Source organism: Bombina bombina, chromosome 1 (assembly GCF_027579735.1).
Source record: "Bombina bombina isolate aBomBom1 chromosome 1, aBomBom1.pri, whole genome shotgun sequence".
NCBI lineage: Eukaryota > Metazoa > Chordata > Amphibia > Anura > Bombinatoridae > Bombina > Bombina bombina.
The window spans coordinates 754,489,027-754,501,805 of record NC_069499.1 but is presented as its reverse complement, the minus strand read 5'-3'; the positions used below and the strand labels follow the sequence as shown (position 1 = coordinate 754,501,805).

At 43.0% G+C, this 12,779-nt stretch overlaps 1 protein-coding gene across 1 annotated transcript in view; it reads right to left on the bottom strand.

Moving 5' to 3' along the window:
• The window catches only part of TMEM164 (transmembrane protein 164), a 217,163-nt gene that overhangs the window by 134,739 nt on the left and 69,645 nt on the right, over nt 1-12,779 (bottom strand). The window lies entirely within an intron of this gene.

Genomic DNA, 12,779 nt, shown 5'->3' with positions numbered 1-12,779 from the left:
GGGCAGCACCCGCAGGTGAACGCTCAAGAAGAATGGGCACACTAACAGGACCAGCCAATCAGAGACCCCATTCTCCCAAAGATCAGAACTGGAATAAGATACCCAAAAAAGAAATTTGAGACAACAAGGAGATTAACTTCATCCCCCCACCTCTAACCCAGCTTGCCATCAGGAACAGAACACAGAGGATCCCTCAACCCATTAGGGTTGGGATCCTCCAGCACTGCCAAAACATGCAGCAGAAGGACACGAAGGCACGCCAGTCTATAATGAAAAGCAAGACTTGTCTCCTCTGGGGCAACTGATGACCCCGACCCGAGGGTTGGGCCCCTAAAGCTTCAGAGGAAACTGCTTCCAAAGATGGCTAATCTGACCCAGACAATACCATGTCTGACGAGCCTGGTTAACAGAACACGCACAGTATTTCATCAACATCTCCCTCCCAGAAAGTTGTAAATGCGTCAACGCCATAGATATGGCCATGCAGAACCGTGCCTTAACTTCTGGAGGAAACAAGCCGCCTTGCAGAGAAGGGGTAACGGCATTAGAGACACCTGCTTGCGTAGCTAAGGAAGGTTCTAAGGCACACGCCTCACGGGATGTGGGATCCCCAGGGGCGGATGGCTCGGCGGACTCTAAAGTTTCCTGTTGCGGGAGAAGAGAGCACTCTAAAGCAGCATTCGGAACTTAACTGATGGGCATAGATTACCCGGGCCATCTCATACTCTTCACAAGAAGTAGAATCTGAATCAGAGACATCCGTCTCCAAAAAATCAGAATCCTCCATAACTTGGATAGAACTTATGGATAGAAGAAAAAAAAATAAAAACGGCACCATACAGCCCCAATGGCTGGGGCACTCACCACCTCCTGTGACCCAGACAACTAGCGAAACAGACTCTCTCCGTTGCCACGCGGTCAGGAATACGGAAATGTAGTGTAGAATGTGACCATGCCTAATCACGAGGTACACTGTGCAGGCCAGAGAAAAGTGCGCCAAGGCCACAAGAGCCGTGCAGCCTGACAAAAAAAGGCTGTTATGTTCCGATATAGCCACGAGCTCAGGCGTCACTACACATTAGCAGACAGAATCACATAAAAAAACATGATTAAAGTCCCCCCTGTTCAATAACCCCCTCAGGAGATATTAACCCTTCGTTTACATTACATTCACACATCGAAGTAAAATGAAACGATCTTACCGGATTCTACAATGTGGAACAGGAACACGGCCCCTCAAGTGTGACAGATAGTAGCTTCACTTCTTAAATGGACTTGGGTGAAGAAAGCAGGCAGCGAAACTCGTCAACGCTAATTGCGAAGGAGCTGTAAACATGAGTCAGGATGGTTTCGCAGAAAGACTCCCTGCATCTCCGGACTCTAACTTTAATCCATTCTCTCACTGAGAGGCTGACAGGATTACCTAAAACTCCAGTCCCATTTCAAAGAGTACTACTCTACATAAGAGACTATCTTTAATCTTTCAACACTTCTCTGCCAACCTCCTGTGACAAAAGGCAAAGAATGACTGGGGGATGAGGGAAGTGGGGGAGGTATTTAAGCCTTTGGCTGGGGTGTCTTTGCCTCCTCCTGGTGGCCAGGTTCTGAATTCCCATATACACACATATACATAGACACATACAGTTGTGCTCATATATTTACATACCCTGGCAGAATTTATGATTTCTTGGCCATTTTTCTGAGAATATGAATGATAACAAAAACTTTTCTTTTACTCATGGTTAGTGTTTGGCTGAAGCCATTTATTATCAGTCAACTGTGTTTACTCTTTTTAAATCATAATGACAACAGAAACTAACCAAATGATACTGATCAAAAGTTTACATACCCTGGTGATTTTGGCCCGATAACATGAACACAAGTTGACACAAAGGGGTTTGAATGGCTATTAAAAGGTAACCAGCCTCACCTGTGATCTGTTTGCTTATAATTAGTGTGTGTGTATAAAAGGTCAATGAGTTTCTGGACTCCTGACAGACCCTTGCATCTTTCATCCAGTGCTGCACTGACGTTTCTGGAATCTGAGTCATGGGGAAAGAAAAAGAATTGTCAAAGGATCTGTGGGAAAAACACAATTTATGCTTACCTGATAAATTTATTTCTCTTGTGGTGTATCCAGTCCACGGATCATCCATTACTTGTGGGATATTCTCATTCCCAACAGGAAGTTGCAAGAGGACACCCACAGCAGAGCTGTAATATAGCTCCTCCCCTAACTGTCATAGCCAGTCATTCGACCGAAAACAAGCCGAGAAAGGAGGAACCATAGGGTGTAGTGGTTACTGTAGTTTAAATTTAAAAATTACCTGCCTTAAAATGACAGGGCGGGCCGTGGACTGGATACACCACAAGAGAAATAAATTTATCAGGTAAGCATAAATTGTGTTTTCTTTTGTAAGGTGTATCCAGTCCACGGATCATCCATTACTTGTGGGATACCAATACCAAAGCTAAAGTACACGGATGAAGGGAGGGACAAGGCAGGTACTTAAATGGAAGGAACCACTGCCTGTAAAACCTCTCTCCCAAATATAGCCTCCGAAGAAGCAAAAGTATCGAATTTGTAAAATTTTGAAAAAGTATGAAGCGAAGACCAAGTCGCCGCCTTGCAAATCTGTTCAACAGAAGCCTCATTTTTAAAGGCCCAAGAGGAAGCCACAGCTCTAGTGGAATGAGCTGTAATCCTTTCAAGAGGCTGCTGTCCAGCAGTCTCATAGGCTAAGAAGATTATGCTTCTTAGCCAAAAAGAAAGAGAGGTTGCCAAAGCCTTTTTGACCTCTCCTCTGTCCAGAGTAGACAACAAACAAAGCAGATGTTTGACAAAAATCTTTAGTAGCTTGTAAGTAAAACTTTAAAGCACGGACCACGTCCAGATTGTGTAAAAGACGTTCCTTCTTCGAAGAAGGATTAGGACACAAGGATGGAACAACAATCTCTTGATTGATATTCTTGTTAGATACCACCTTAGGTAAGAACCCAGGTTTGGTACGCAGGACTACCTTATCCGTATGAAAAATCAGATAAGGAGAATCACATTATAAGGCAGTTAGCTCAGAGACTCTACGAGCCGAGGAAATAGCTACAAAAAAAAAAAAGAACTTTCCAAGATAAAAGTTTGATATCTATGGAATGAAGAGGTTCAAACGGAACTCCTTGAAGAACCTTAAGAACCAAATTTAAGCTCCATGGCGGAGCAACAGGTTTAAACACAGGCTTGATTCCAACTAAAGCCTGACAAAATGCCTGAACATCTGGAACATCTGCCAGACGCTTGTGCAAAAGGACAGAGCAGAAATCTGTCCCTTTAAGGAACTAGCTGACAATCCTTTTTCCAAACCTTCTTGGAGAAAAGATAATATCCTGGGAATCCTGACCTTACTCCATGAGTAACCCTTGGATTCTGTCAGGTTTATACCTGTCTTACTGCCCCTTTAACTAATTTCCAGTATCTCCATAAATACCAGCTTTCTACTTACTTCCTTGCTTGGTATTGTTCGTTTGCAACTAGCTAAGCTGCATCCTGATTAGCTCTCCAGCACCAGAGTATCACGCCTGTATCGCCCAGTCTACCTGTCTGATCTCTACACAGCGCAACCGGATCTGCCGCCTCTGTGACGTCACACGCCAAGCAGAGCGCTTGTCAGCTCTCCTCTCACAGCACAACTGCTGCATCCGAGCTGCCTGTAAACACTGTTCTACCGAACACTTTTGCCTCAGATTACCAGGTACTAACCATACGTGTTACTTGTTTTTTCATGTATTATTTGGCCAATCTTATTTTTTCTACTTTGCGCATAAAATCAGCTTAACACTGTGTTACTATTTTCTCTCTGACTTCTAGCTCACAGTCAGGTTGCTGTTTCAATGTCTCCCCGCTAATGCTTAAACAGCCTTACCTACCTGTGAGCCATTACTCATATATCAACTGCAAACTGTGCCTGTTGAGCTATTACACATTGCTCTGGGGTAATGCCTATGTAACTGCTCTCTGTACACAATTCGCTACAATTACTTATTATACTACTAACTCAGTGGCTGTGGTCCAATCCATACTCTGTTTTATTGCAGGCATACTTGTGAGCCTGACAGAAATACCAAGCCAAAAGATAAAATGGACCCAACTGAAATGGCCTCACACATACAAACGCTTACTACTAAAGTTGATCTCCTAACTGAAGGACTTAACACACTTAAGTTAGAAAATGACAACTTAAAAACATACATTAAAGAAGTTGTGGAGAGGAAAACCCCTCCACAAGAACCGCATATCAGCTACCCGGAACCCTTCTCTGGGGACAGAAAGGTTTTTAGAGAATTTAAAAACTCATGCTACCTATTGTTCACACTTAAGCCTTTCACTTACCCCAATGATAGGGTAAAAGTTATGACTACAATCTCCTATCTCAGAGCTGAGCCCAGAGCATGGGCAAATACTTTCCTCGAACATAATGATGATATCCTCAACTCTCTAGACTCCTTCTCTGCTTTAGCACAAATATATGAGGACCCCTTCAAACAACAAACAGCTGAAAATGCTATGAGGTCCCTAAAGCAGAGGAAAAGACAGGTAGAGGAATATATAGCAGAATTTAAGCGGTGGGCCCCTGACACCCAGTGGAACAACTTGTCCCTTTGTAACCAATTTAGGCTAGGACTGTCAGAGGCCATTAAGGATGAGTTGTCACGTACCCAAATACCACCAACGCTAGAACAGCTCATAGACCTCAGCATTAGCATTGATAGGAGACTTAGGGAAAAAGACATCACGAAAGATCCACCCATGATTCACACCTTAGGCAAAAAACCACACCAACTGCTGTCAATACATACTCTAAAACCCTACCGGAACCAATGGATATTGCTTTCATACGTGGACCCCTAAGTACTCAGGAGAAGTTAAGACGTAGGTCTCTGAACTTATGCATGTACTGTGCCGCAGATGATCATGGGGTAAAGGACTGTCCAAATCTTCCCCGTCAGAAAAAGGGTAAGCAAAACACACCCTCGTGTTCTATTAAAACTGTACTAAAATCTAGCCATTACTGCAATATTCCTCTTGTATTACAGTGGGACCAATCACGAGTGAACGTCCAAGGGATTATTGACTCAGGAGCCTCCCTTTCATACTTGGATGTGAATTTCTGTAACATAAATAAAATACCCCTTCTCAAGAAATTGTGTCCTGTTCCTTTAAGGGGTATAGATGGTGAAGTCTTGTCCTCAGGACCTGTCTTATATGAAACCATTCCTATTCTCATGTCAACCCCCTGTAACCATAGAGAATTTGTTAAATTTGATGTAATCACATCCCCTGATTTTCCTCTAATTCTAGGCTTACAGTGGCTCAGGCAACACGACCCTTGTATCTCTTGGTCCTCACTCTCAATTCAATTTAACTCTAGTTACTGTAAATCCACCTGCTTCCCACACTTACTTCTACAGCCACCTACAGATTCTCACATACCTACTGTCCCTCCAGAATATCAAGAATTCTCCCAGGTTTTCAGTAAAACTGAATCCGAAAATCTCCCTCCACACAGACCATATGACTGCCCAATAGACTTACTTCCTGGTGCAGTCATACCCTGTGGACATATTTTTCCACTGTCTAAGCCTGAGCTACAACACCTAAGAACCTATCTTGATGACAACTTGAAAAAGGGTTTCATCAGACCCTCAACGTCTCCATCCGCCGCAGGAATCTTCTTTGTGAAAAACAAAGATGGTTCGCTCAGACCGATAGTCGACTACAGACAACTAAATAAAGTTACTGTAAAGAATCGCTACCCCCTACCCCTCATAACCGAATTAATAGAGCGTCTAGAGGGATCCAAAATTTTCACCAAGCTGGATCTCCGTGGAGCTTATAATTTGATCAGAATGCGGGCAGGAGACGAATGGCTGACGGCATTCCGTACACGGTATGGGTTGTTCGAATATGTCGTCATGCCATTCGGTCTCTGCAATGCTCCTGCCACATTCCAGCATCTGATGAATGACATTTTCAAGGATATTTTGGACTCTTTTGTGGTAATATATCTGGACGATATTCTCATTTTTTCTAAAACCCTAGCTGAACATAAGAATCATGTCCGCCAAGTTCTCACACGCCTACAAAGTAATTCATTGTTTGTGAAAGCAGAAAAATGTATTTTTCATACCAACAGCATCCCCTTCCTCGGATACATTATATCTGACAAAGGCATATGCATGGATAACAACAAAATCCAGGCAGTTCTGAACTGGCCAACTCCTACCTCTAGGAAAGAAGTCCAAAGCTTCCTTGAATTCGCAAATTTTTATAGGAAGTTTATTAAGAACTATTCCATGCTCGCAAAACCCCTTACTAATTTAACCAAACAGAACATCAAATTTGCATGGACACCCTCCGCTCAAAACGCTTTCGACCATCTAAAAACAAGTTTCACTACAGCCCCAATACTCAGATATCCTAACACAGAATTACCTTTTTTATTGGAAGTCGATGCATCTGACTTCGCTCTTGGTGCAGTCCTGTCACAAAGAGATGCATTTCAACAACCTCTACATCCAGTCGCCTACTACTCCAGGAGTCTAACTGACGCAGAGAGACAATACCCCATCGGCGAAAAAGAGCTTCTTGCAATCAAAGCAGCATTCAAACAATGGAGACACCTACTTGAAGGCTCCACTACACCCACCATAGTATATACGGATCACCGTAACTTGCAATACCTGAAGACCACCAGAACTCTTTCAGCACGCCAAGTACGTTGGAATCTATTCTTCTCTAGGTTCAATTACCTCATCACTTACCGTCCAGCCAACAAGAACGGAAAGGCAGATGCCCTATCACGTATGCCAGATATTGAACATCACTCGCCTACCCCTAAACTGGTTATCCCCAAAGAAAACATTCTTCTCTTCTCAGTTGACACTACTACATACCTACGGACAGAACAAACTAAAGATACAACAATACCTGTTAACTTACTACTCAAGAACTCAGAAGGTCTCTATTGCTACCAGGGCAAGATATACATCCCACCATCACTTCGTAACCAGCTACTGAAATCTGCTCATGATTCACCCATGGGGGGACACTGTGGCATAACTAAAACCAAGGAATTAATACTCAGATCCTACTGGTGGCCAACTATCACATCTGATGTGGCCATGTACATTAAGTCCTGTTATGTTTGTACTACTACAAAGAGGATTAAAAGACCACCTTTCGGTTTGTTATTATCTATTCCTACTCCGGATAAGCCATGGCAGCACATTGCTCTCGAATACATCGTGGACTTACCACACTCTGGTAATTACACAACAATTTTAGTCGTTGTGGACTTATTCAGCAAAATGCTTCACCTGATACCATATCACAAGTTACCTACAGCTGCTGAAACCATACATCTGTTAATGACTAACGTATTTAAATTACATGGTTTGCCCTCTAACATCCTCACAGATCGTGGATCACAATTTACCAGTGCCCTATGGTCTGCGTTCTGCGAACAATTCTGCATCGAGAAGAGATAGTCTGTGGATGATATGAGGAAGACAAACGGGCAAACTGAGCGAAGCAACCAGTGGGTGGAACAGTTTCTACGCTCTTACTGTCATACTGCACAAAACACTTGGTCCCAATACCTCCATTATGCCGAATTTGTATTCAACAATACTGTACATTCCACTACCAAACAAACTCCTTTCTATATTAACTATGGGTTTCACCCCAAATTCCAATTTCTCCCTGAAAAAATTCCCGATCACCCACATATTTCCGATCTCGCCTCCTCCATTGTCACCAACTTTGCAACCATCAAACAAACCATTGACACTGCTAAAGTTGTGCAAAAGAGGTATTATGATCGTAAACATATTCCTCCATCTGCTTACTCTGTTGGTGACCTTGTGTGGCTCTCCACCAAAAAACAGAATTTATGTTTACCTGATAAATTACTTTCTCCAACGGTGTGTCCGGTCCACGGCGTCATCCTTACTTGTGGGATATTCTCTTCCCCAACAGGAAATGGCAAAGAGCCCAGCAAAGCTGGTCACATGATCCCTCCTAGGCTCCGCCTACCCCAGTCATTCGACCGACGTTAAGGAGGAATATTTGCATAGGAGAAACCATATGATACCGTGGTGACTGTAGTTAAAGAAAATAAATTATCAGACCTGATTAAAAAAACCAGGGCGGGCCGTGGACCGGACACACCGTTGGAGAAAGTAATTTATCAGGTAAACATAAATTCTGTTTTCTCCAACATAGGTGTGTCCGGTCCACGGCGTCATCCTTACTTGTGGGAACCAATACCAAAGCTTTAGGACACGGATGAAGGGAGGGAGCAAATCAGGTCACCTAAATGGAAGGCACCACGGCTTGCAAAACCTTTCTCCCAAAAATAGCCTCAGAAGAAGCAAAAGTATCAAACTTGTAAAATTTGGTAAAAGTGTGCAGTGAAGACAAAGTCGCTGCCCTACATATCTGATCAACAGAAGCCTCGTTCTTGAAGGCCCATGTGGAAGCCACAGCCCTAGTGGAATGAGCTGTGATTCTTTCAGGAGGCTGCCGTCCGGCAGTCTCGTAAGCCAATCTGATGATGCTTTTAATCCAAAAAGAGAGAGAGGTAGAAGTTGCTTTTTGACCTCTCCTTTTACCAGAATAAACAACAAACAAGGAAGATGTTTGTCTAAAATCCTTTGTAGCATCTAAATAGAATTTTAGAGCGCGAACAACATCCAAATTGTGCAACAAACGTTCCTTCTTCGAAACTGGTTTCGGACACAGAGAAGGCACGACTATCTCCTGGTTAATGTTTTTGTTAGAAACAACTTTTGGAAGAAAACCAGGTTTAGTACGTAAAACCACCTTATCTGCATGGAACACCAGATAAGGAGGAGAACACTGCAGAGCAGATAATTCTGAAACTCTTCTAGCAGAAGAAATTGCAACCAAAAACAAAACTTTCCAAGATAATAACTTAATATCAACGGAATGTAAGGGTTCAAACGGAACCCCCTGAAGAACTGAAAGAACTAAGTTGAGACTCCAAGGAGGAGTCAAAGGTTTGTAAACAGGCTTGATTCTAACCAGAGCCTGAACAAAGGCTTGAACATCTGGCACTAAAAAACTCTAAGCCATCTCCGTGGAGATGTTGCCTGTACAACGGCAAAGAGAATGACTGGGGTAGGCGGAGCCTAGGAGGGATCATGTGACCAGCTTTGCTGGGCTCTTTGCCATTTCCTGTTGGGGAAGAGAATATCCCACAAGTAAGGATGACGCCGTGGACCGGACACACCTATGTTGGAGAAATCTACGTTTATGTACACCCTCAGGGAAACTTTCACCTTTGTTCATAGGTCCGTTTCCCATCCAGCGCATCATCAATTGTAATGCTGTCCGTCTCACACTACCTCCCACGCTCAAGATACACCCTACATTCCATGTATCTCTGCTTAAACCCTATAAACATTTACGTGATCATCCAACTGGACAATCCCTACCTCTGGTCTCTATTGACCCCAACATGGAGTATGAAGTAGAGAACATCCTAGATTCTAGAAGTCCAAGAGGCATTCTACAGTACCTGATTAAATGGAAGGGTTATTCCTCAGAACATAACTCCTGGGAACCATCATCCAACATATCAGCTCCTAGACTCATCTCCAGATTCCATCAACGGAACCCCGATCGTCCTGCTTCTTGAGCACCGGAGTTGCTCTTAGGAGGGGGAGTCCTGTCAGGTTTATGCCTGTCTTACTGCCCCTTTAACTAATTTCCAGTATCTCCATAAATACCAGCTTTCTACTTACTTCCTTGCTTGGTATTGTTCGTTTGCAACTAGCTAAGCTGCATCCTGATTAGCTCTCCAGCACCAGAGTATCACGCCTGTATCGCCCAGTCTACATGTCTGATCTCTACACAGCGCAACCGGATCTGCCGCCTCTGTGACGTCACACGCCAAGCAGAGCGCTTGTCAGCTCTCCTCTCACAGCACAACTGCTGCATCCGAGCTGCCTGTAAACACTGTTCTACCGAACACTTTTGCCTCAGATTACCAGGTACTAACCATACGTGTTACTTGTTTTTTCATGTATTATTTGGCCAATCTTATTTTTTCTACTTTGCGCATAAAATCAGCTTAACACTGTGTTACTATTTTCTCTCTGACTTCTAGCTCACAGTCAGGTTGCTGTTTCAATGTCTCCCCGCTAATGCTTAAACAGCCTTACCTACCTGTGAGCCATTACTCATATATCAACTGCAAACTGTGCCTGTTGAGCTATTACACATTGCTCTGGGGTAATGCCTATGTAACTGCTCTCTGTACACAATTTGCTACAATTACTTATTATACTACTAACTCAGTGGCTGTGGTCCAATCCATACTCTGTTTTATTGCAGGCATACTTGTGAGCCTGACAGATTCACACCAATAAAGATATTTACGCCATATCTTATGTTAAATTTTCCTGGTGACAGGCTTTCGTGCCTGTATTAAGGTATCAATAACTGACTCGGAGAAGCCACGCTTTGTTAAAATCAAGCGTTCAATCTCCAGGCAGTCAGCCTCAGAGAAATTAGATTTGGATGGTTAAAAGGACCCTGAAGTAGAAGGTCCTGTCTCAGAGGCAGAGACCATGATGGAAAGGATGACATGTCCACTAGATCTGCATACCAGGTCCTGCATGGCCACGCAGGTGCTATCAGAATCAACGATGCTCTCTCCTGCTTGATCTTGGCAATCAGTCGAGGGAGCAGAGGAAACGGTGGAAACACATAAGCCAGGTTGAAAGACCAGGGCGCTGCTAGAGCATCTATCAGTGTCGCCTTGGGATCCCTGGACCTGGATCCGTGACATGGAAGCTTGGCGTTCTGGCGAGACGCCATGAGATCCAGTTTTGGTTTGCCCCAACGATGAATCAGTTGTGCAAAAACCTCCGGATGGAGTTCCCACTCTCCCGGATGAAAAGTCTGACGACTTAGAAAATCCGCCTCCCAGTTCTCTACACCTGGGATATGGATAGCTGATAGGTGGCAAGAGTGAATCTCTGCCCAGCGAATTATTTTTGAAACTTCTAACATCGCTAGGGAACTTCTTGTTCCCCCTTGATGGTTGATGTAAGCTACAGTCGTGATGTTGTCCGACTGAAATCTGATGTACCTCAGAGTTGCTAACTGAGGCCAAGCCTGAAGAGCATTGAATATCGCTCTTAGTTACAGAATATTTATTGGAAGGAGAGACTCCTCCTGAGTCCACGATCCCTGAGCCTTCAGGGAATTCCAGACTGCACCCCAACCTAGAAGGCTGGCATCTGTTGTTACAATTGTCCAATCTGGCCTGCGAAAGGTCATTGGCATAACTTCCCCCTCGTCAGATTCCTCTGGTGATAATTTTTTTAAAGACAGAAAATGATCTTTATTGCATAAAATGAAATCAGTACATTTGGTACACATTCTAAGAGGGGGTTCCACCATGGCTTTTAAACATAATAAACAAGGAGTTTCTTCTATGTCAGACATGTTTATACAGACTAGCAATGAGACTAGCAAGCTTGGAAAACACTTTAAATCAAGTTAACAAGCAAATATAAAAAAAGGTACTGTCCCTTTAAGAGAAACAAATTTTGTCAGAATTTGAAAAACAGTGAAAAAATGCAGTCAAACGAAATTTTTACAGTGTGTATAATAGGCTAACAGAGCATTGCACCCACTTGCAAATGGATGATTAACCCCTTAGTTAAAAAAACCGATCAAAAAAACGAAATAGACGTTTTTTAACAGTCACAACCAACTGCCACAGCAAGTTGTGGCCCTACCTTCCCCAATAAACGACTTTGGAAAGCCTTTGGGCCCTTTAGAGATGTCCTATAGCATTCAGAGGGCCTTTGAGGGAAGCTGGATGTCACAGTTTGTAATTTTAACTGCACCAACTGTAACTTTTTATACTACAACAGTGGAAAGCCTCAGGTTTCTAGTCAAAATTTAAGCCAGCCATGTGGAAAAAAGTAGGCCCCAATAAAGTTTTATCACCAAAGCATATATAAAAACGATTAAACATGCTAGCACACGTTTTATATTGCAATATCATAAGGGTATTACCCCTGGGAGTAAGCATGATACCAGTCGTTATTAAATCACTGTATTCAGGCTTATCTTACATTAATCCGGTATCAGCAGCATTTTCTAATGTTTTCCATCTCTAGAAAAAATTATAACTGCACATACCTGATAGCAGAATAAACTGCACGCCATTCTCTCGCTGAAGTTACCTCATCTGTGTAATCCCCTCAGACATATGTGAGAACAGCAATGGATCTTAGTTACAACCTGCTAAGATCATAGAAACCTCAGGCAGATTCTTCTTCTATTTACTGCCTGAGATAAAATAGCACAACTCCGGAACTATTTAAAAATAACAAACTTTTGATTGAAGAAAATAAACTAGCTATATTTAACCACTCTCTCCTACAACGTCCTTGCTTGTTGAGAGTTGCAAGAGAATGACTGGCTATGACAGTTAGGGGACGAGCTATATAACAGCTCTGCTGTGGGTGTCCTCTTGCAACTTCCTGTTGGGAATGAGAATATCCCACAAGTAATGGATGATCCGTGGACTGGATACACCTTACAAGAGAAAAGGTAGTTGAACTGTATAAAACAGGAAACAGAAATTGAGAATGCAAATCAGCAGTGTTCAAACTCTAATCAAGAAGTGGAAAATGAGGCGTTCTGTTTGCAGTATGTTATCATTCATCTTGCCATCAAT